The sequence below is a fragment of the Cupressus sempervirens genome, chromosome 1 (assembly GCF_028749045.1).
Source record: "Cupressus sempervirens isolate cs-2001-9-10 chromosome 1, ASM2874904v1, whole genome shotgun sequence".
In the NCBI taxonomy this organism is placed as follows: domain Eukaryota; kingdom Viridiplantae; phylum Streptophyta; class Pinopsida; order Cupressales; family Cupressaceae; genus Cupressus; species Cupressus sempervirens.
In genome coordinates this window covers 468,549,941-468,577,477 of record NC_143118.1, presented here as the reverse complement: position 1 = coordinate 468,577,477, position 27,537 = coordinate 468,549,941, and positions in this window count along the sequence as shown.

Genomic DNA, 27,537 nt, shown 5'->3' with positions numbered 1-27,537 from the left:
TCACAACACAATACCAAAATCTACAATACAAGATTCATAATACAATGCATGATCTATGAAAAATACTCCATGCTTATAAATTAATTATGCAATACTAAAAGAAAGAAAATGAACATGGTTTGGAACACCAACCTTGGTCCAAGCTAAAGGAAATGATAGATTTTGTAGAGCTCCCTTAATCTCCCTCCAAACCCTAACTGTCTCTAAACTTGGATAGTGGGTGAACACCCCACTAATTTGTCCAAAACTCTCTAATATGGCCTTACCACTAACTATTTTAGCAATAAAACCAAGTCACTTCCTCTTCCAAACTTGCCTCCCTCTAAGTTTTCTATATTTGACTTAGTGGGAAGATGGGAGAGAACACATGTGACAACTCGAATTGATGGATGAATGCATGGGTAAAGGGCCCCCCTAGGCTATCTAGGCACTAAGATGGTCAAAATTAGGTCCCTAATATGTTATACTATCATATGGGTGGCTCATTTTTACATAAAAGACACTTTGGGACCACCTCATTCCCTCTCAAAACCGTAGTCAAGTCCAATTTTGAATTTCCCTTGATTGTGACCCAACACACCCCTTTTCAAGTGGGTTTACTTACTAATTAACAAGGTAATTGGTTTTAGGGTGAAATACCACCATGACCTGAAACCCTAGATGACATGTCATTGCACACAAAATCCACAAGTGTCAAGTGACACATAAAAGTACATTCCACATCACCATGACATGTTCCTAATGCATCTTTATGATTAAACATTTCCTCATAGAAGAAAGCTTACATTACAAAGAAAAATACTTTCACATTGAAGGTTTTGAATCTTCCAAAGATTCACCTTGGTTAAACTATGTTTACATAATTTTGGAACTTGTTTCCCCCAAGAATTTCCATGGTTCCACTTCCTACACATTAAACTTGAGCATTAGTAGTCTACAGAGGTCATATAAAATATATATCATAAATACATATAATTTCAAATTTTATGAAATCTATATTAACATAATTAAAATTAAATTTCCTTTCCTAATCATTTTAAATAAATCATTCAAAATGTTAGATTATCAAATCTACATATCATAAATCATCATAATCAAATGAACATCTATTTGCATATCACATTAAATAATGAATCATTTTAATAAAATTAACATTTCATATCACATCAAAAATCTAATTCCTATCTTGTCATAAAGTTACATCCATATGTGTTTGATCATCCCATACATAGTATCAGGTTCTTAGTACATATCATAAATGCAAAACACTTCTAAAATATCAAAATCAATACATAAAAAAATCCACTATGCATCCAAGTCTCGAATAATTGTAAAAATATCCAAGTCTCAAATATCAAAATGCTACTAAAATGTCTATGCTATGACAGGTCAGGGTGAGGCCTCACGTCCTCCCCCCTAGGCATGAACTTCCTCCTGGAGTCCATCAAAAAGATGTGGATACTAAATCTTCATCTAAGCTAGATCTTCCCATGAAGCCATGATCTCACCATAACAATCTTGTTGGACCCTAACTTGGTCCAACTCTCTACCTCAAAGTGTGAGGGTCCATCAAGCCAAAATGTGAATGGGATAATGCTCTTTGTCCATCTAACTCCACTTGCAAAGCATCCCAATCTATGATGTGAGACTCATCATAAATATACTTTCTTAATAAAAATACATGTAATGCATCATGAATGTGCAACAAGCTAGGTGACAAGGCCAAATGATAGGTAATTGGTCCTATCTACTCCAAAATCTCAAAAGGACCCACAAAGCGAGGTGCTAACTTGGAGCCCTTTCCAAAATGGATTGGGCTCTTATGTGGTTACACTCTCAAAAATACTCTCACACCAACCATGCACTCTCTATCCAACCTCATCACATCTACATATTTCTTCTATCTATCTTGGGCTTCTCTAAGGTGTTGTTTGATCAGTACCACCTACTACTCCATATCCTTGACTAGTTGTAGCCCTATAGATATCATATCTTCAATCCTATCCCAACTTAGGGGTGTCTTTCAAGGCCTACTATACAAGGCTTGATAGGGTGGCATGCTTATGGAAGTGTGATGCCCATTGTTATGGGAAAAATCTTCAAGATGGAGGTACTCTTCCCACTTAGACTAGTGTTCCATCATATACATCCATAACATATCCTCTAGGATCTAGTAAACTCTCTATATTTTCCCATCCATCTGAGGATAATAGGTTGTGCTAAAGTTGAGCTTAATACCCAGTGATGTCTATAATTCCCTCCAAAATGAGGAGGTAAATAGGAGTCTCTATCTGATATTATCTTACAAGGTATGCCATGGAGACTAGCAATGTCACACAAGAAAACCTATGCCACTACGACTGCTATGAAGGTAGAGAAAATGGGTGAGAAGTGGGAAACTTTGGTGAAAGTGACCACTATTACCATGATGGCATCATGATAATGAGAAGACATCAAAAGACCAATAATAAAATCCATGGAGATAGTGTCCCACTTCCACTCAGGTATCTCATGTGGCTACAAGAGTCCACTTGGATGTCTGTTTTCTACCTTAACTCTCTGACACTCTAAGCATTTGGCTATGATGTTGGCAATCTACATTATCATTCTTGGCCAATGATATAATTGCCTTAAATTTGCATGAAGTTTCTTGACACCTAGATTTGCTCCATAGGGTGCTTTGTGAGCCTCCAAAATGATGAACTCACATAAGTCACCTAAGGATGGTAATTAAATGCACCCTTTATGGCATATTAATCCATCCAGGCCCAATAAAAAATCAAAAAATTTTCCCTCTAGGGGTCTCTAAGAATGGACTAATTGGAAAACTTCTGCATAAAATACATCTTCAAAAAGGTGGTGCAGTATGCACTCTCTCAAATCTATCTTAGTAATCATAGAAGATATCCCATGTCATATCCTACTCAAATAATTTGTGACTAAATTCTCCTTTCCCTTAATGTAATGTACCTCAAAATCTTACTCACATAAGAACTCCATCCATCTCCTCTGTTAGGCATTAAGATTTGGCTATGTGAAAATATACTAAAAACTTTGGTGATCTAAATGAAGCTCAAAGTGATGTCCTAGAAGGAAATGGCACCATCTTGCCAAGGCATGAACCACTTATACAAGCTCTAAATCATGGGTAGGATACTTTACATCATGATTCTTAAGTTTCGTAGACTCATATGCTATAACATGATCATTTTGCATGACAATGGCTCTAATTCCATCCAATGAGGCATCAATGCTATGATGAAGGATTAGGTACCACTAGGATTGGTGCACTAATGAGTTCCATTTGAGTTCTTGGAAGGCCCTCTCACACTTACCTATCCATTCAAACTTCTTCCCTTTCCTCTAAAAGGAAGTGATGGGATGAGCTACTCTGGAAAATCTTGCCACAAACCACCTATAATACCCTACTAATCCCATGAAGCTTCTAACTTCTGGAACATTAGTCAGTGCTAGTGAATCCATGATGGCTTGGATCTTGGATGGATCCACTATGATTCCATCTCCTAATATCACATGACCTAAATAATGCACTTCCTTCCTAAAGAAGGCACACTTGGAAAAACTACCATATAGTTGATTTTCCCTTAAGCATTGTAGTACTTGTCTCAAGTGTTCTTCGTGTTCCTTCTCATCATGTGAATATATCAATAAATCATCAAGGAAAACTACTACAAAATTATCCACAAATGTATAGAATACCCCATTCATAAGGTTCATAAATAATGTTGGGGTATCTATAAGCCTGAATGGTACCACTATGAACTCATAATGGCCATACCTTGTACGAAATGTAGTCTTATGAATGCCACTTTCCACAATCCACAATTGATGATATCTAGACTTCAATTATATCTTGGAGAATACTTGGGCACCTTGCAACTAATTAAATATGTCATCAATTCTAGGGAGCAGGTATCAATTCTTGATAGATAGCTTATTCAATTATTGGTAATCAATACACAATCTGAGTAATTCATCCTTCTTCTTTACAAAGATCACCAACACACCCCAAGGTGATACACTAGGATGGATATGTCCCTTCTCCAAGAGTTCCTCCAACTAAATCTTAAGTTCATTGAGTTCATGTGTAGCCATCCTATATGGAGATCTAGAAATGGGTGTAGATCCTGGCAATAGATCTATATGGAAATCAACTGCCCTAGGCAGTGGCATACCCAAAAGCTCTAAGGGAAACACATCCTTGAATTCTTATAGTATCATCTAGTCATCTAAGGAAGATTCCCTCTCATTGCCTTCCTCTCTATTACTAATAGATACTATTAATAACTAACATCCCTTTTGTAGACACCACTTAAGATGTATGGCAGAGATCATACGAAGAGACACTAGCCTTTGCATCCCTAAAATTACCATAGGAGTACCATGATCATCAAATCACTCAACCTTCTTCTATCTATAGTCCATCTTAGCATTATTTTTACATATCCAATCCATACCAAGGACTACATCATATGATCCTAGTGGGGTAACTCGTATGTCTGTAATCATGCTCATGTCTCCAATTTGAATATGACAATCATGAATAAAGGAACTAATTATCACCTTAGCCCCCAAGGGAAATTCAACTTCCCAATTATCATTCTACTTAGCTACCACTAGTCTACAATGCTCTACTACAAAAGGAGATACAAAAGAATTGGTGGCTCCAGAATCAAACAATATAGAAACATTAATACTTCTTATCATACCTACAACCTCAATAATTGTGGCTTGATGATCATCTTGGTAGTTATTGACCACTATAAATACCCTGTGTGATCTACCTATGTCTCCTACTATAGGCTTTGAAGTGGCTCCCCTTTGATTACTAGTTTTTGGTCCCTATGGGCACTCTCTAGCTATATGACCCATACCACCACAAGCATAACATGGTCCCTAAGTCTGAACCTTAACTCCCTATGGCCTAGAATTCTGCTAAAAAATTGTCTTATTGGATCTACTATAACCACCATGGGAGTACTCTTGAGTCCTAGTTGGCTATGCATATGGAGCTTGTGGCCTTCGATCTCATTGGGACTCTTGGGATTGCCACTACTTGGGTTTAGAGCCCTGATACTCCTATGCTGACTTATGCCTATTATCATATTGTGACTTTTTCTATACCCATGGGGCCTTAGAGGACCCTTCTGAATAACCCTGATTACCCTTTCATAATGGTTTATGTTGTCTTGAATGCTAGAAGTAATTCTAGTTGTGGAACTAATATCAAGATTCTTGTTTGTTGCAAAGATCTTTTGCAATCAATGTTATCTCAAATGCCTCCCTGAAAGTGCTTAGAAAAGCTAGGTATGCTAAATTCTAAAGAGGCAAGTTAACACCCTTGGTAAATTGATAGATCCATAGCTTCTCATCCTTCATGTACTCAACATAAGGAAGGAGCTCCAAAAATCTATTCTCATATTGTTCTATAGTAAGGTCCCTCTTTTAGAGGTCATGGAACTCCTTAATCTGACTCTGTCTGAAATGCTCTAAAAGATTACTATCTTTGAATCTGGCCACAAATGCCTCTTAGGTAAGTGTGTCTACTCTTATTCCACCTATGGTCTCCTCCTATTTTTACCAATTGGAAGCATTATCTCATAATAAGTGGATAGAAAGTTGTGCCTTTAGTTTGCTCCCGTATGGCCACAAATTGAAGCACCTCTCTAAGCTCTGTAACCATTCCTTTTCCTATGTACCATCTATGGTTCAAGTGAAAAGAGGTAGTTTGAGTCAAATAAAATCCATAATCTCATTCTCTATGTCTCTCAGTGCCTTCACTATTTTTGGTGGCTCTATGACTAGTTGTGGTTCAATTTGATGAATTGAGGCCTCTTCCTAGTCACCTTATCCCTCTGTATCTCTAGGTGGGGGACTCTTACTTCTTTAAATATTATCAGCTCCATGCTCCCCTATCCCTTGTTGTTTAGGATGTGGGATTATGGGTGGCATTTTCTCTTGAAATACTCTGATAACATTCTAAATGGCTATGAAGAGTTGGTTAAGATTTTGAGGTTACTTAGGTGGACGCTCTCCAATTCTGCATCCTACCCCTCCAAATGCCACTCATGCACCTCTATGACTCCTAGCCCTCTGAGGACCATTATGGGTAATGAAAGCAATCCTAGACACATATTTTATTTTTCATGAGTTAAGTGTAATGGATTAGGCTCTAGTGTTGTAACCAATTTCTTTGATACCAAAATGTCATGCCCAAATTTAAACAAGGTAAAACTCAACCTAATTTTTTTTTGAAAGGTGAACTTAAAGATAGCATGTGTAGACCTACATCAGCTATGAATGTTCTATCAAACTATAGGTGCTTGGAATAAAGCTCTCATATCCCTTGAGAATATTGGAAGGTTACTTTATTAGGTCATTAATTTTGAATGACATGGAAGAATTTTGTTCAATCCAATTACTATATTTCAAGTTTCCAAGGGGAACCCATTTAGCATCTAACATTCATTGAAAACCTAAGAGGTAGATGTTGTGTCATTTTGAATTTCATATCCTATCCTTAAAATTAAGATATTTCGTATATGAATGTGAAGATGTTTTGTAATTGTCCTAGATGTTCTATTTTGGGTCATCATACCCTATATGTTCATAATCCTAACGCATTATGTTCTATGTCCAATTTTATTCAAATTTATTATTACAATGGTATAACTATTTTTATTTTTATTTTTTTTATTTTTTCCTTTATTAACTTCAACTTTGATGCCTTACGACCTAACACTACTAGAATTTTAAAACTCCTACAATGTATTATCATGTACTCTAACTTCCATTCTTATTAGTACATAACATCATTTATTGTGTCCTTTTGATTTACATCATTTCATATATTGGATACATGTACATAACATTGATATGATATAGATGATTTATTAGAATATTTATTCCAAACATATTTGTTATACATACTACTCTTTATTTATTATTATTATTTTAAATTATCTTATTCACTAATTATATATAATTAACTATTAGATAAAATTTTCATAATCTTCCACCCCTAACACTAATCCTAACTTTCTCTACTAAAACATGCCTTTGTCTACTATAATAATTCCCAAGTCAAACATTACAAAAAAATCCAATAAAAAAATTAGCACCATCCCACTAAATACTAACCCTTTACTCCATATAATAATATAATCCAAAAAAAAAAACATTAATACTTATCATAACATACCCCTAACTAAATTTCACATCCACCCATGTGAATTTTTTAAGACCTAACGTAATTGCCCCTTTCCCAACGTAAGACTTTTCCTCCCTTAAATCCTCCTTTATACTATCCAAAAACTACATCCTCTTTCCAAACATGCGGTCCCCACCTAGGCTAATGTGAGTCATGAGGGGAAGCCAATTTTCTAGGGTGGCCCATCATGGGCACTTAACCCTAAACTTTACTTGCTCCTTCCTAGGTGTGATATGATTCATGGAGGTCAGAGTTTAAACCTTTGCACCTTTCAAATCTACTAGGCACCTAGGAGAAAGTTGCTACCATAAGTCATGTCAAAAGTTAACATCCAAGGGGAGTATGATTCATTTGGAATGTGGAGACCACTTTCCCTCTCTATCCCATAATTTAAACCTTGCATTTCCTAGGCTTTAGATGTATGCCTAGATCACTTCCCTCCCCTTTATTTATTAGATTTTTTTTGTTTTTTTAATTAATTTTTCTTTATTTGTTCCATGTTATATGTAGAGGTACTTTATCTTTATTGGTCAATCTTCCTAGGTAGAATGTTTTTGTATTCCAAAGTGAGTGGATATACTTTTTCCTTTAAATAGTTAGTTATTTTAATTTTCTTCTTACTTGCTAGATGAAGTGATTATTTTAATGGTATCTTATAAGGAAGATTCTAGATATATTCTTCCCAATTATTGTATTGCTTTGTAAAAGCCATGAATTAATTTTCACAGTCTCATACATTTTCCAGAGAATGAAAAGTGTAGCTTCAAGAAGGTAAAATTTGGTGTCAATATTTTATTCTGCATATTTCTTTTAGGAGGCCAAAATCATGAAGTGCCAATGATTTGACTCAGCTTCCCTACCATTTTTTTAATTTGCAAGTTGATATTGCTATAGCATTTATTTCCTTTAAGGATCTATTAGAACTTGGAATTCAAATGAACTAATTTTCATCCATATACATTGAGCTATCAAAATATACTAATTTTCTTCCATTATATTGACTTCATAACATATAAACTTACAAAGCAATCATCTATATTTTGAATTGAATCAACTATATCAAAAAGAATATAACAAATATGAATTTTTTTTCCCACTAATTGATTTATAAGAAGAAGTGTCTCATTTATATGATTCTCCATATTGCATCAAATCACATAATATGAAAACTTTCAATGAATATTTCCTTACAAGTAAAATATATACAAATTCTCAATCTTTCCTTACACAATTTCAATAATATACAATAATAAGAATATCCCTCCTTATGTCACAATGAAATAACCATGAAGACTTAACATCCTAACACATTTATGATGACATGGAAGATTTGTATCTCCACACACTTGGTTTTCAATATTTCCAAGAATAAACCCTAATCTCTTCAAAGGAATCATCTTTTCAAAACCTACAACACAACACAAAGCTTGGAACCATGAGCCTCACCTCCCATCCTAGCTTCTTTGAAGCCACCCACCAAGTAGGGGAAACAAGTCCAAATAGGATAGACACACACATCACTTGAAAATGCATGAAACACACCACTTAATACTAAATAATCCCTCCCATAGCTTGGACATTGATTCACCATTGGAATCACAAAAACATTGGATGAAGGTGAACTCTTCAAAGAGGAGATGCCATATTTATAATACAAACATCATATTGTAATTTCATTTTGCCTCTCAAGACTTTCATAGAAATCCCCTCCTTCTTACACACAAAATCCCTTGTATCTCTCAAGAAACAAAGGTACATGGCTTCAATGGAGCCCATACTCCATGAAAGAGAGAACACTCCTCATCATGAGATAAATTTTCTCAGCTACAATGTTGAGCCCAACTAATCCCTTCACCCAAGGCTTCTCTTCCCTCCCAAGGGTGAGTGAAGCCTTTATACCCATGATTAAATTCAACATTCAAATCAAAACAAGAAAATCAAGAAAGAAAGCCAAGAAATTTACATGAACACAATACACATTCACACTATCACAACACAATACCAAAATCTACAATACAAGATTCGCAATACAATGCATGATCCATGACAAATACTCCATGCTTATAGATTAATTATGCAATACTAAAAGAAAGAAAATGAACATGGTTTGAAACACCAACCTTGGTCCAAGCTAAAGGAAATGATAGTTGTTTTAGAGCTCCCTTAATCCCCCTCCAAACCCTAACTATCTCTATACTTAGAGAGTGGGTGAACACCCCACTAATTTGTCCAAGGCTCTCTAATAAGGCCTTCCCACTAACTATTTTAGAAAAAACACCAAGCCACTTCCTCTTACAAACTTGTCTCCCTCTAAGTTTTATATATTTGACTTAGTGGAAACATGGGAGAGAACATATGTTACAACTCTAATTTCAAATTGACCAAAGAATGTTAGGATAAATGGGCCCCCTAGGCTATCTAGGCACTAAGATGGTTAAAATGAGGTCCCTAACATGCTATACTATCATATGGATGGTTAATTTTCACATAAAAGACACTTTGGGACCACCTAATCCCCCCTCAAAACCCTAGCTAAGTCCAATTTTGAATTTCCCTTGATTGTGACCCAACCTACCCCTTGTGAATTGGGTTTACTTACTCATTAGCAAGGTAATTAGTTTTAGGTTAAAATAGCACCATGACCTGAAATCCTAGATGACATGTCATTGCACAAAAAATCCACAAGTGTCAAGTGACACATAAAAGTACATTCCACATCACCATGACATGTCCCTAATGCATCTTTATGATTAAAAATTTCCTCATACAAGAAAACTTACATTACAAAGCAAAATACTTTCACAATGATGCTTTTGAATCTTCCAAAGATTCAACTTGGCTAAACTATGTTCACATAGGTTTGGAATTTGTTTCCCCCAAGAATTTCCATGGTTCCACTTCCTACACATTGAACTAGAGCATCGGTAGTCCAAGGAGGTCATATAAAATATATATTGTAAATTCATATAATTTCAAATTTTACAAAATCCATATTAAAATAACTCAAATTAAGTTTCCTCTCCTAATAATTTCAAATAAATCATTGAATATGTTAGATTATCAAATCTACATATCATAAACCATCATAATCAAATTAACATCTATCTACATATCACATTAAACAATGGATCATCTTAATCAAATTAACATTTTGCATTACATCAAAAATCTAATTCCTCTCTTGTCATAAAGTTGCATTCATATGTGTTCAGTCATCCCATACATAGTATCAAGTTCTTAGTACATATCATAAATGCAAAACACTACTAAAATATCAAAATCAATAGATAAAACAATCTATTGTCCATCTAAGTCTCAAGTAACTATCAAAGTATCAAAGTTGTAAATATCAAAATGATAATAAAATGTCTATGCTATGATGGGTTAGGGTGAAGCCTCACACTCACTGCTCAAACAAGTAATCTACTATTATTTTCCTTCCTTATCTAATCTCTAATCTTTATCTTTATCATATATCAATAGATAGTTTATACAAAACTTTTCATATATCGCTTACACAAAAGTTTGCTTAGTTTGCAATCTTACTTGATAGCACTTCACAATCACCTTTCTTATCACAAGAAGTCCTTTACATAAATACCATGCCTTTTCATAAAATTCTACTAGGTCAACTAAAGCCAAAATTCACTTTTTCAAGTTAGAGTAAACATCTAGGATGTTGGCCCTAATTGGACAAGTAATTATTTTGCAAGCAAAGTAATTATTTCCTTCAATTCCATTGTCTTGCTTCATCAAAACATGATTAGCTCTATTCCATGCAATCCATACAAATTTTTGAGGTTATAAATGTAATCACCAACATGTATACTATCTCCATGTAACTTTTCTTTCCATAAACAAAACAATACACTGCTATAAACCAAATTCTATACTTAGACAATTTTCTGATAACCAAACACTAAGTATCTTTATTTTTGATGTTTCCAATCAACATGTACACCATGTGCTTCCATTAATGACAAAAATTACATATTCCAATTAGATAATTTTCAACAAAATATAATGGAAAACATGGGGAAAGATAATGGATGATCATCATGATCTAATGTTAAGATTTGGATCCATACTTGTTTGTATCTTTTTGCTATCCAAGGGGATAATTTCTTAGATTCCCAAAATGAAGTGGTGTGACAACCAACTAATCATGACTCAAATAGGAGAATTGTAAAGGAAATTAGAAGGAAAAGGTAATTCCATGCTATGAGACTACTTCAAAGGATTCTAGAAGGAGATGAATTAGAGCGAATAAATAACCACCAGTTTAGTGGAAAGCTTCAAAGAAAATGTTTCCTTTCTAATCAGCACAAATGTGTACATTATGTGCATAGCTCAACCAATAATCCTATGGAGGAAACCATTTGGATATGAAGTGAAGGATGAAGAGGCACAATATTATATAGAACAACTAATAAAATCATATGAATGTTTTGTTTTACATAGATTTAGTACTTGCATGAAGATAAGAAACACATCCTTCTCTTGGAATAGAAGAATAATTAGAAGATAACTCCATAGAGAATGATAAGGATTAAAGCACCTAAGCCACTCAAGATAGAGCCATTCAAATTAATGAGAATAGAGGAAATTGAGAAAAACTATAAATTAGTCCCCCTTTCATGACTAAAGCTTTGAAAAGAAAAGAACCATCACCAGATCAACCCGAGGTAGAGGAAACTAAATATGGAGATGATGCAATAATACCAAATATGATCATCAAGGCCACCAAGGAAGAATAAGTAAATTTTAAATGAAACCAAAGAATGGTAAGAAGAAATGTGAAATGGTTCCCATTAGTGAAATTGTGAATATGATTGTTAAGAAGCATGGTTACACTATTCTCAAGAATAGGTTTTCAAGATTCTTTAAGAAAAAAAAGGCTATAAATTTTCTATCAACAAGAATGTGAATAATAGAGAGAAATCCATATGATGTTGGGTTTTCATTACACAAGGAATTGATAAAAATATTAAATGACAAATAGAGCACAAGCACAAAGGATTATGAAAAAATGATAGAAGATTCCCTAATCAAAATAAGACCAAGGATAAATGATTCTCAAAAGATGTTACTAACATAAGAAAAAAAAGAAAAGGTCAGCAACACAAGAGATATCATAGACATCCTAATTGGTCAAAACATCTAGACATGATCAAGCATAACCCTAGTATTTGAAAAAAATAACTCTAGACATTGATATTTATCTCAAGTACAATGAGATACTAGGAAAGGAAAAGGAGAAATCTAGTTCAAAGTTCAAAAAAGAAACTAAACCCAAGCCAATAGAGGAAAAAACCACTAAAAAAGTTTAGACAGAGAAAAATTAAAGTAAGGAGATAGGAAACTCCTAGAACTCAAATAGAGGAAGATGATCCATAAGAAGAGGAATGGGAGAAGGACAACATGACTCAAGAGGAGTCAACTACACCCAAGGAAACTGATGTAGAAAGGCCTATAATTGAAAATGAAAAGGATGAATAACTAATAGTTCCCACCAATTATAAAAGTTCATGAGAAAACCAAAGAATGAGTCATTTTCCTAGGGAATATAACTCAACAATGGATTGATGAAAAAATGAAGACATTAACCATCGATGTTCACTCATCACTAGAGAAGGATAAGGAAGATAATGATAAATCACTTGAACTGATACAAATACCAAGTGATGAATCTATAGAGGAAAAGTCCCCTAAAATAAAGGAGGAACAATAATCACCATCAAAGAGAGGTGAAGAAGCTATAGAGGAAGGATGGATACACAAAGACAAGTAAGATTTCATAAGAAGACCTGCATCCTTATGATAAAGAGTGTCTGTAAGAAAGACACATGGTCAAGAGAGTAGAAAGAGAGCACCAATTATGATAATAATGCCATGTGTTGATTTATCTAAGAAGAAGAGAGAACCAACCAGGCATATTATGGAATCTTTTTCATCATCTTCATTATCCTTGAATTTCTAAAGATGAAGGAGAATTACATGAAATCAAAAAGTAGCAATGAGAAAGAACACTGGTCATTACTAGAAAAATCATTGTAGAGCTATCCTCAAATGTCCAATATGATCTTAATATGGATCTCATCAACCAACTCTCCACATTGGTTGATAGGGTAAAACATGACCAAGGAAGTGTAGAAGCATTGGTGGAAAGAAGCTCAAAGTCAAAAGGATGAACAATTTTCACAATCTAATAGAATGGAGAAGTACCACCTATAGGAAGCAAGGGAAAAACTAAGAGAAACTTTGAAAGTATCAAAAAAGGTCATAAAAAAGGCATTAGATCTACAAGCACTCTCACTAGATCTAGAACAAAAGATACAACAAGCTCAATAAGAGATACAAGCTTTGAAGGATGCTTTCAATATTGTTAGTGATTCTGCAACTGACTATCTATCCAAGACTCAATAGACACTAAATATCCATCATCAATTAAAAGATGAGCAAGAGAAGATGGAAAGAAAACTATTGAAAGTACAATGTAAGCTATCCCCAATAACAAGAATCATCCAAATACACATTGTAAATTTTGATGTGCTACTCAACAAAGTTTCAAGAAACACCATGAGTGAACTCAAAACACTCTTTAGAAAGATAAAGAGTGAGACAATTTCTCTCACATCTCTAAAGTCATCATGGGATACTCATCTTGCCACTCTATAGGGTTAATACCAATACATATTCAGTAACCTATAGCCCCACTGAACCCTTTTTTATTGATGACAATAAATGAGAGAATAAATAAGGAGAGATAAATATTGAAAGGTGGATAATATGGAGAGGGTGAGAATAAAATATGGGGAGAAAAGAAAAGACAAGGGAGTAGAATAATCAAAGGGGGAGCATATCACAATATCAAAGCATAAGAAAAGAAAAGGATCAACACCAACAAAGGGGGAGGATACAAATAGCATGCACAAGATTAACTCAAGGGAAAACAAAAAGGACCAAAGTGAGATAGACACATTGTTAGGGGGAATTCTAACAAATTAATGTAAAGTCCATCAATAACTGACATGGTTCTTACTAGTATAGGGGAAGGTATGTTATCAATTTTTTCTATGTAAGGACTTTACAAAATAGAAAGATAGAGTGTTGGTTATTTATGACTCTATGAGGTGGATGAGCCTTTTTATTTCTTCAATCCCTAAGTTTATTATTTGCATCTTCTCTACTAGTGTTGATTGATTTTCTTCATTAATTAGAATTATGTCAAGTTCATTCATCTTTAGGTGCCCCAAGGGTGTTTTAACCCTTAGATACATCCACTTTTCTCTATTTTTAGGTTTAAAAGTTCCTTGCAGTTTTCACCTAAGAACCTTTTTTTTCAATTTTTTGATAGTTGTATTGAAATAAATCACCAAAATATGTCATTTTATCTAGACCAATAATTAATCTAGCCTTGTAATTTATCATGGGCACACCTACTCAAAGTCCCAAGAAGCTAGCAATAGCTTTTCAATTCTCAAAGATGCCTATATTTAATTGATATTATTGGTCTCATTCAATAGCTTAGGGTAGGCTAGGAAAAGTGATGTCTTTTTTTTTGAATTGGGAGAGAGGGAGGGTCTACATGATAGTAATGTGTAAATCATAAATGGATTCATGGATAGTTGAGGATGGGGTGGATGGGAGCTAATATTGATTCCAAAATTCTTTAGTCCAAACATGACAATTGTCATGCCCAAAAAAATTTAATAGGTCAGAACACAACCATTTTTTTTTTAGTGAAGGATATATATGCATATGTACCACACTACATAGGATCTAACCATATCCATTGGATGTCATCATTATATAACTATTATATACTAAAGGCATTTATACTAGGTATATCTAATAGTTGCTTGGAGTCAACACAATGTAAATAGGGTTATTTGCATACATCACTAGTTGATGATAATATCCAGCATTAAATTATTTGAGCACATACTAAACATGTTGAATGTAATAACTATACTTGATGGGATGAACACCTTGTTATTTATTATCAAATAATTAGGAAGACAACACCAACATTAAGTCATCTCATCCTATTTAGTCTATTAACGAATTGCTGAATGACCATCAACTATTCTCTAACCAACTACTTGCTAATGTTGTAAATTGATGCAAATATATTCATCTATAACTTGATCATTTTTGGAATTCACAAGTAGGAAGATTTACTTCTGAGAAGGGGGGGGGGGGGGTGTGGTGAATCAGAAGTACCAAATTTTTACCTCTAAAACTTTTAACTGAGATCATTCACATGCATCTACCACATCTAATAAACATGAAAGTAAAGACATGCATGAAAATAGATAACATAAGATTTGGTCACCCAAAAACCAAAAAAAAAGAATAATATATATATAGTATAAAAACTAAATTAGAGCTATCCCTACCTAGCCTAGATGGCACCTCCAAGGGAGGCTACTTTCATTATGAAGGAGGGGACATGGCCCCACTAAGAATCCAAACTTCTTCCTTCCACCTTGGACATAATTTAAAGTGTGAAGTGACCTCTGAAATTTATGTTTTGACCTAAGATATAGTCTCCCTTTTTGGCACCCATCATAGGAGAATGGAAAGTTATAAAATTCTTAAGGGAATGATTTCTAGTTTCCATTAAGTCTAAGGGGTAAATTCCTAGGATTCCACCACACCTAACTTGACATATCTACTTTGGGTGACATTTCTTGGGACACCTTGTGAGGTCCTATCTTATTTAATTTATATTATAATATCTAAATCTATAGGCACCTATTAGGGAATCAAGCATATTCCCTTTATTATTTTATTGATCTTTAATCTTGGGGAAAGAATTAATTTCTTTCCCCATACATTTTCCAAAGGCATAATATACACCTACAGGATTGTATTCCTTATGCATTGTACTAAGTATTCTTTTCAAGCCAATTTTCTTTTATTCCTACCTTAGTGTTTTAGTGTAAATGTTAGATGATGTGATGGTATTATCTAGCCTATGAACTTATTGGAACCCTAGAAAAAACAAATGGATTAGTTTTGATAACTATGGAATGAGCTATCAAATGTGATATCTACCTTCCATTATATTGATTTCCTACATATATAATTACATTACAACAACTTATATATTTAATTAAATCGGCTACATCAAAAGGGATGTAACCACTATGAAATCTTTACACTAATAGAATTATAAGAAGAAGTGTTTTCAATTACATTATTTGCCACATTACTTCAAATCACCAAATATGAAAACTTTGGGCAAATTTACTTACCAAACTTGTTTACGTAATGGAGCTCCTTTTTATGAGTAATCAAAATTGAATACACTTCCTATCTATGACTCAAGAATGAACATTACTCAAACAATGTCTAACATTTCCTATGAGGGTTATGAACATTAAACTATCTAGTTGAAATGGATTATTTTAAATTACCACTATGTCATTATAGACATTCATCTCTTCATATCATTACATTTGAATTCTCATCTCAACAAAATAATCTGAGTTGTACTTCCACAATTGTTACATTTCTAATATGAAATATTACTTTAACAATACAATTAAGATGGAGATTCATCCATACTATGAAATGCACAAATGATAAGTTCTCCTTCATGTGACATCATCACAATTGGCAACTCGAAGCTTTTCCCATGAAATCATTGAGCTCAAAATTTGCAAATACATCACAACAATACAACAAGGACCATGGGTACTTTCAAACCAACCATAGGCCTCCAAAGAGACCACCTCTGCACTATGGGAATAAAACTCAAACTGGATTTCACATAAAATCTTACAAATGCATATGCATTACATTTTAAAAACTTGAACAAATCCATCCCAAACGGTATTTCACAAGGGTTCACAAATGGAACCATAAACATCGGGTGAAGGTGTACTTTTTCAAATGGAGATTTGCCATATCAACCAATACCTACAATAAAAAATCTCATGCCCTTTTGGGGCTACACCCACAACAATTACATGCCCTTTTGAGGATTTTACTTACAACAATTTCATGCCCTTTTACGGCTTTCACAATCATCTTCCAACCACACTACCATCACTTGTAGCTCTCTTGAAGCCCATATTCCATAAAACTTCCTTTATACATCATACTTCTCTTATCACCTCCAGCAAGATATGAATGATTATGGCATACAATGGAGCTCATACTCCAAGGTTATTAATACTTTTTCAAGCCCAACTAAGCCCTTCACCCTAGACTTCTCTTCCCTTCCCAAAGGGTGAGTTAATTCCTTACACCCATAATAACATACATAACAAAATGAAAAAAAACAAAGATAAATCAATACAACAACACATTTCATCTCAATCCCCACAATACCACAATCTTCCCACAACATAGAACACCATTCAAATATTTGAATGAATAATACATCACAATAAAATGCCATAAAATCTACTCACAATATGAACTCTCACTCCTAAATGCTCATGAATGCAATACCATGATGCAAGTTTTGAAGAAAAATAATACATGGGCAAGAAGAAACCAACCTTGAATTCTTTTGCAAAATGGTAATGAGTGGTTGTAGAAGAGCTCCCTCCCAAGCTTACAAACCCTAAGAGTCTCTAAAGTTAGAAAGTGGGTAGACAACCCCCTAATTTCATCCCCAATCCTCTAAAAGGATCCCAAAACCCCACTATCTAAAAATGGTCATAACATGACCTGCATTTTCTTACACCCTTGTCTCCTTCTAAAAATGTCACCTTGACCAAATAATAGAGTGGAAAAATTCATTTGACACTCTAATTTTTGAATTTCTTTGAAAGTGACTTGTTTGGAGGGTTCCCAAGGTCATCTAGGCCTACTAAAGGTTAGATTTAGACCCCCAACCCATATTACTATCATGTGGGCTCTTATTTTTCACCATGGTAACCCCCTAGGACCACTTTTTGATCCCAAAAAGTTAATAGGAAGTTGAATTTCGAATTTCCTTTGGTAGAGACTTCTCATAACATTTTTCCATGTGAGGTTAGCTTTAGCTTGGGTACTACATTAGGGTTAGGTTTAGGTTAGGTTACTTCTAGCCAAACCCTAAATGACATGTCATCTCCACATGGAAAATACAAGTGTCAAGTGAGATATTAAAACACATCAAAATTCACAATGGCATGTCTCTAATGTATTCATAAATTTAAATTTACTACACATGTAAACTCACATTTACAAAATAAATACATCACAATGAGGTGTTGAATCTTCCAAAGATTTTCCTTGGCTATGTTATGTTCACATAGGTTTGAGCCTTGGTCCCCTATTACATCCCATGGTCAAATTCCTACACACTAAACTTGAGCATCAATAATCCAAGAAAATCATATAAGAAATATATAAATAAGTACAATAAATCACTTTCAACCTTGCATATTTCATCATTTCCAATTAACTTTCCCTTTTCTAATCATTTTCTTATAAAACATTCAAAACATTAAAATACCAATCCCTACATATGAACATTGATTCCTATGTAACGTGGTCAAATTAACATTTTGAACAACCTCATAATCTATTTTCTACCATAGTGATGAAATACTAAATTCATGACTATTAAGTTACAAGGCATGTTTGTTGGGTTCGTTTGCATATCTAAATCTATCCTTTGGCACTAATTTCCACTTGAACATTGCAATCTGACATTTCAAGTATTTCTACAATTTAGTAATTGAAATAGTTTAGAATATGAAATGAAATCATTAAATGTATCAATTAGGTCTTAATATGCAGACATGAGTGTAGATATTGGAATGACATAACCCTATATTCTCAAAAGTGTATCAAAAAATAGATTTAGAAGTATCATAATGCAAATATGTCATATATACTATGACAGTTCAAGTGAGGCCTCACATCCTCCCCCCCAAGCATGAACCTCTTCCTGGAGTTCATCAACAGGGTGCAAGTAGTATGATCTTATCTATGTACATTTATCGAGTTTGTCCCAAATTAAGCCTTATACTTATTGGTGCTAATAGACCAACCTTTTCCTTACCAAGGTCCAACTAATAAATCATTTATACCCTTATTTAAGGTTCTTGATGACATAGAAAAGGGTGGCATCTTAGTGATCTTGCCTAGTAGCTTTGTAGTGCATAACAAGGAGGTTTAATAGTGCACTAATTTTCTAGATAGTTTATCAAGGATCCTCCTTGGTATGGCCATTTTAATACAATATCCTTGCCAACAAGATTCACAAGAAAATGCCTCATAAATAACTTAAAAATAAAATTTATAATTTTGTAGTAAAATAACACATATGTGGCCACATTGGTAAGTCCCAATTAAAACAAGACATGTATTGAGGCATAATGGGACCAAAGTCACGAAATCAAGCTAAAAGATAAATGTCACATTGTTGGCAAAACATATAAATACAAAATTTGAAACAAAGAACCAACAAGAATTCACATTGGATAGAAATTTCAAAAGTATGATGTGGCCATACTAAGATTCCTTGGTGGGGAAGAGGAGAAAAGTTGTCTTATAGCTACATTAGAAATCAATGATGTGTGAAGAAAAACTCTCTTGTATTTTTCAATCATTTCCCACAATAGGTAGGAGTGTGATCCAACTCTTATTGTTGATGGGGTTCTTGAGTCTAGGAGTTCATTTCCAACTGACTATGGTTTTTACCTTTCTACATATTCTTATCAAGAACTAGTTTTGAGTTGTCCAAAGGTAGAGATTCTACACCAATTATACTAATGGACCTTTGGCTATGTAAAAAGGGATCAAGGTTTGTGTCACACACCTTGAAATATGGTATTAGAAGGGTCATGACTAGGAGGACCAATGAGATACCTTTATATTAATCTAACACACTTTCCTAACAAGCACCATTCGAGGTGTAATGATAAATTTTCTAAGGAATGGGTTGCACTAAAAATTTCATAATAGGTCTTATAAGGGGGTACATATAGGGATAGTATCCTTGAAGTATCACATTCTAAGGGAAATCTCCTACTCTATATATTTGTGTGTGGCTTCCATTTTAAAATATGGAGTCATTGTTGTAATAGTTGAGTCATAAAACATTACCATCAACATATACTATTTGATCATTGTTCCACTAGAACTACATGGTAGGATATATGTTCATAGCCATATGGCCTTCTTCTATTTGTTATGCTCATCAATTTTGATAAGAGCATGGTGTCAATCTAAAGGGGTAAGCTTAGCCATAAAGCTATCATAATAAGCTATAAATCCACTAGACCCCTTCAATTTTGGGTATGTCCCAAAGGTTTCTTTATGTATTACATAATCATGGTTTACATAGGTCTTACAACTATCAAGATATCATACGAGTTTCCTCATTATCATGTTATTTATGGATTGTAGTTCACATACACAACACTAGTTCTACTTACTTGCATTTTAACCCTTGGATTTTTTAGAATAATAGCATTATGACTAAATAACATTCATCATTCAGGTCTACAACTTCTTCTTTTTTAAACTATACTTGTTAGTTTGTGTTGACTAATACTGTACATACTTCATAATTCTTTGGGTCCTAATATGCAAACATGAGTGTGGATAATCAAAATGTAGATATTAGAATGACATAACCCTATAGTCTCAAAAGTGTATCAAAACATAGATTTAGAAGTATCATAATGTGAATATTTCATCTATACTATGATGGTTTAGGTGAGACCTCACAATGATCTATTGGTGTATTATGTATGGATTATTGAGCAATGGCAATATACAAGAGAATACTACTATAAGTCCAATTATCCTATTGGAAATATAAGAGGAGTAACTAAGAGAGGAGGGGTGAATCAATTACCACTAAAAAAAATCCTAGATCCTATAGCTATCAGTACATAACATAAACTTCACTAAAATTATTGATGCTTTGTAAACATACAAGCACTCAATTTACACTAGTAAATGTTGTAACTCACTAAGAATTGAAATAGAAAATGTAACTTAGAAAATGCTTAACATGTAAATCTTAAAATATTATCTGTGATTAACCTTACTTAACTTAGTTGCATACACATAAAATAAATAGTATGAACAAGAGTGACACCAAGTTTTAATGTGAAAACCCAATTCGGGAAAAACCACCAATTGCAACTAGTTACTAATTTTCACCCTTCTGAAGTGACCCATATTATGAGCCAACCCTATTAAAGGTTAAAAACCACATTTTTATGTGTGACCCTATTAGATCATTTAATCACCTTGTTAGGAGTGGCCTTTTTAGAGGTCTTTTGACACTTCAATCTAGAAATGCCACCTTGTTAGAGGATTTTCAAATAGTTATCAAGCCAACTCTATTAAAAGATTTAGTTCATTGATACAATGTTTAGAGACTAACAATGAGATGAACTAATTTCTAATGCAACTAAATTGCTGATTATAGATCTCAATTTTGCCTTGTACACTTGAACATTTCTTATTGAATGTATCTTTACAGCTCCACAAGGATATTCTGCTTATCCTTCAAATTAACTTGCTCTGAGCATATTCTATATTTCTATTCACTTTTCACACATTCAATCCTCAACTTGACCTTATATTTATATCATGCACATTATCAAGTCAGCTTGGATACAACTTAGAATAATTAATATTCATCTCCTTAATTGGCTAGAACCAACAAACAAAACTATTGAACTAGAAATAAGAAAACAAAAAAATCCATCGTTAGTTGACCCTGCTCGGTAGACTCTAACTTATAAATGATTTTCCTTGCTCAGTAGACACTAACTTATAAATGGTTTTCTTGTGTTAGCTAAGTGAACTTGATTAACTCTACATTTTCACAAAGTTCCTTTGGTAATTGAGTGAGCTCAATTAACATCAATTCCATCCAACTTTCCTTCATTAACCAAGCAAGCTTGGTTTAACATTCAACTTCTATGAACTTCTCTTTGTCACCCAAGTGAACTCAGTAGACACTATCTTGTGAACTTGGAAAACTCTAGAATACTCGATAGAGACAAGAAACTATCATCTTCACTCAAGTGAGCTCAACATATACTAACTAGCAAAGATATGAAATTTTGTGTAACATCAAAGATAATACACAATTAACCAATTATTTTTAACAATATCCCTCTTTGGCATTGATGGAAACACAACATGTCATAATACAATGAAATTTTAGAGCAAGAATAAAGTAAGGAACATATCCTTGGTTTCATTCTAATTATCATCCATGTGAACTTCCTCTATTAGTTTCTCCCTCTATCGATAAAATTTTCCTTCAACATCTTCTTCTAATAGAAAACTCTCCTTTTTTTATTTCAAACTAGGTTCATCTTCTTTCTTTGACATCTTCAAATAAAAGTTCTGTGAAATGCATACTCTTCCTCTTTAGAAAGTTTCTGTGATTTAATAGAAAACCCTCCCTCTTTGAAATCTCATGCCAAAGAAAATATATAGTGAATATTAGTGTACCTGATGTACTAATTCATATATAATATGCCTTTTTCAATACTACATCAACTGATTGATCTTCAACATGCTCTAGTTGATGCATCACTAAACTTCATTTAGCAAGCTTTAGATAGGGGAATGACCCCTAGCTTACCTCTTAGATATATAAATTCATCCTTAGATAATGGCTTAGTGAATATGTCTACAATTTGTTCTTTAGTATTCACATATTCCAATCTTACCTCTTTATCTTGCACCAATTCTCTCAAAAAATTATATTTTGTAGAAATGTTCTTGGTTTTGGTATGCATCATTGGATTCTTTGATATATTAATTGCACTAGTATTATCACAAAGGATAACCACTAGATCCTTGATTTTCTATCTTCATAGTTGCTTGGACCAAAAAACATTGGAGCAATTGATTGTTACTACCACATACTATGTTTCTACTGTACACTAAGAAATACAAATTTTCTTCTTACTCGTCCAAGACACTAGTCTTTTACAAATAAATAATGCTCCACCACTAGTGTTCTTCCTATCATCAACAATTCCTATCCACTCAACATTTATGAAGGCCTTTAAATCCAAATTACCTCATTTCTTGTACCATAATCCATAGTCTTTAGTACCTTTTAGATACCTCATGATTCTCTTGATTTCTATCATGTGATTTTCTTTAGGATTTGCTGATAATATTACCACCATACCAACTTTTAATGTAATATAAGGCCTTGTATTCACTACATATTTCCTTTTTCCAATCATTGATTTGTATGTGGTCTAATCTACCTCTTTCGAATTATCATTCTTGGAAAGCTTATGTCGAGTAGATATAGGTGTTCCAACTAGTCTTGAATCTTCCATTCCAAATTTCTTTAGTATCTTCTTGATGTATCTATATTGAGTAATGTAGATACCATCTTTCTTTTGTTGAATTTGCAATCCAGTAAAGAATTCAATCTCTCCAAACATGGACATCTCAAATTCTTTACTCATCTCTTCTGAAAATGCTTTGAATAAGTCATCATTTTTAGTAAACAATGTGTCATCCACAAAGATTTCTTATAATTCAATTTTCTTTTTTGGTCCTTCTTTGATATACAAGCTACCGTTATCATTTTTTCTTTAAAAACCAATCTTTGTCAAGTAGTTATGAAGTCTTTTATACCAAGCTTTGGGAGTTTTCTTGAGTCCATACAATGTCTTGTGTAATTTACAAACCATATCCTTTTTGATAGGATCTACAAAATCTTTGGGTTATTCTATGTAAACTTCCTCTTCAAGAATGTAGGTTTCACATCCATTTGATAAACTTTAAATCCTTTACATGCATCATAAGAAAGTAAAGTTATAACACATTCTAATCTTACAAGAGGAGAAAAAATTTCACCATAATCAATACATTTTTCTTGAGAACAACCTTTGCATACTAACCTTGCTTGGTTTCTAGAAACTTCTTCATTTTCATTCAACTTATTTCTGAAAACTCACTTTGTGCCTATTACATTTTTATCCTTAGGTCTAGGAAAAAGAGTCTAGGTCTTATTCCTTTCTATTTGATCTATCTCTTCATTCATAGCTTCAATCCAAATTTCATTATCCAAAACATCTTCAACTGATCTAGGTTCAAATTCAGTAAGTAAACATGTACCTTTCAATTTGTTTCTTGTCATTGTTCCATCTAACTTGTCTCCAGTGGTCTAATCAGGTGCATGGTGCCTTCTAACATATCTTGCTAATACATGTACTTTGGATTTAGAATTTGTTCTGCTAGCCTCTCCATGGTCTTTTGTATCAAGCTTGGGTCCCATTGTCTATGACTCAAGTCCTTTAGACTCAGTTTTCTCTAGCAGCATCTCAATAGCTTTTTGACTGTGACTTGAGTTGAACTATTTGCAACTTGGTAGCCTTTGGAGATTTTTGGAACTCAGGAGGTGAAGTCTGATGACTTCCAATTGGATTTGGAAATGTATCAGGTTTATATTAGACAATGTTTATGTAATCCTTAGGTTCTTTGTTGCTCTCTTCTTCACTCTTTTCTACAAATTCATCAATTATTACATGTGCACCTTCTATGATATTATGAGTTGATAAGTTCAAAAATTTATATGCTTTACTTCTACAAGAATATCTGAGGAATATTCCTTCATCACCTTTTACATCAAATTTACCTTTTCTAGATTCCTTCAAGATGTAACATTTGCTACAAAATACTTTCAAGTAACTTAAATTAGGTTTGTAGCCATACCATAGTTCATAAGGAGTTTGATTTGAGTCTTTCTTCAATTGTACTCTATTCAAGTTATGCAATATAGTACTGATTACTTCCTTCTAGTATTTCATTGTAACACTCATTTCTATCATCAAAGTTCTTGAACAATCCATGATCGATATGTTCCTTCTTTTAGCTATACCATTTTGTTGTGGTATATCAGGGGTTCATACTTGTCTCTTAATTAATCTTTCAATGAAAAATTCATTTAACTCATTGGAAATGAATTCACCACCTCTACTTGACCTCAAACACTTTAGCTTCTTTCAAGTTTCTTTCTCTACTCTTTCTAGATACAACTTAAACTTTTAAAATTCTTTGGACTTATCTTTCAGATACATTACAATCATCATTTTAGAATAGTAATCAACACAAAGAATAAAATATTTATCTCCATTGTAGCTCTTTATTCCAATAGGTCCACTTAAGTCTTTATGAATTAGCTCCAAGACTTCTTTAGAATGATAGTCCTTGCTTTTGAAACGTGTCTTGCCCATTTTACCAATTTAACAATTTTTGCATAGGCCCATATCAAGTTTCCTTAGACTAGGAATACCTCTCACTCTCTTTTTTTTGTTTATTCTTATCATATTATCAAAGTTCACATGACATAGCCTTTTATGTCATAACCATCTTTCTTCTACTTGATCAATAAAGCATGAACTTTCACTGAGATCTAGGTAGAATAGGTTGCTATTTTTTGTTTACTAGACCCAACTAGATTTCATTTTCCATCTAGTAGATTGGCCTTCCTATTCATGAATTCTACCTTGAATCCAATGTTACTCAATTGTGTCACACTCAATAGCTTATGCTTTAGTCCTTCAACCTAATAAGAATTATCACATCTAAGTTCATTGGTTAGTGAGATAGATGGTTCATTGTTTCCAAATCTCACACTTCCACCATCATAATGTTCCATATGTTCAAACTTTGTTTTGTCACCTGTCATATGATGTAAGCAACCATTATCAATAATCCATTATCATTTTTTTTAAAAGAGAGATAAGTGTCATTTTATCTCCTTCATCATTGAATTCATCTTTTACAACAATATAAACCATTTCATCATCTTTACTACTATCTGAATCTTTAGCCATAAAATAAGATTTCTTATATTTATCCTTGTAGTCCTTGAATTTCTTGAAATCCTTCTTTCCTTTGTACTTTTTGTGCTTCTTTACATCTTTGTCTTCTCTATTTGGATATCTTGTAGCAATGTGTCGAACTTCTTCACAAGAGAAATAGATCAAAAGAATTTTACCTTTGTACTTTCCTTTGCCTTTGGGATACCTTCTTGCAAGCAATGCTTCAATGGCTTCAAGATCCCTAGCAAAACTATCTTCCTCTTCACTTTCAAATTGTTTTCTTTTATATTTTTTAGCTTTCTTCTTGAGTGATACCTTGTCTTCAAATGCAAACTCAAGATTGATAGAACTAGAAGTATAGTTATTATAGTTATCTAATTCAAATGTAATCAATCTTCCAACTAGAGCATCCAAAGTTATCTTGTTATTTGGATCACATCTCATCTCTTGAATAGAAAACACTCTAATTACTTAGATAGAAAGAAGGGTTCTAAGAACCTTTCTTACCACTATCACATCTTCAATTTTTCCTCCAGAGGCTTTCATAGCACTACCATTGGCTTTGATTCTCTCAACATATTTTGCAATTTTTTCATCCTCTCTCATTTTCATCTTATCAAACTAACCTCTCAATATTTTTGGCTTTGCTCTTTTAATGTTATCATCACCTCTATAGATATCTTTTAGTTTGGTCCACATCTCATAAGTAGTAGAACAACCTTTGACCTCATCAAACTTAGCATAATTAAAAGCCAATGTAATGTCAATCATCATGATGTTATGATTTTTCTTTTCAGCAATCTCTTCCATAGTCAGTGTTCCACTAGGAGCCTTATAAGAATTTTCCAAGCATTTCAAACCTAAATCACTAATGTTTTCCAAATGTAACTTCATAAGTTCTTTCCATTCCTAGAATTTCTCTATGTTCAACTTGGGGATCTCTCTTCTATAAGGCATTTTGATCTTTAGCTTATGTCCTTGAAACCTTCTCTACAAGCACCAATAATCTCTTATACCAATTGTTGGAAATATAAGAGTAACTAAGAGGGGAGGGGTGAATTAGTTACTACTAAAATAAATCCCAGATCCCTTAGATGTCAGTACATGACATAAACTTTGCTAAAATTAATGATGCTCAATAAACACATAGGCACTCGGTTTACACTGCTAAATGTTGTAATTTGGTAAGCATTGAAATAACAACTATAAATTGGAAAATTCTTAACATGTAAATCTTAAGATATTATTTGTGATTAAAATTACACATAAAATAAATATCATGAACATTAGTGACACCGAGATTTAACATAAGAACCCAATTTGGGAAAAACCACCAATTGCAACTAGTTACTAATTTTCACTCTTCTAAAGTGAGTCATGTTAGTATCCAACCCTATTAAAGATTACAAAACACATTGTTACATGTGACGCTATTAGAGGATCTAATCACCTTGTTAGGAGTGGCCTTTTTAGAGGCCATTTGACACTTCAATCTAAAAATGCCACCTTGTTAGAGGATTTACA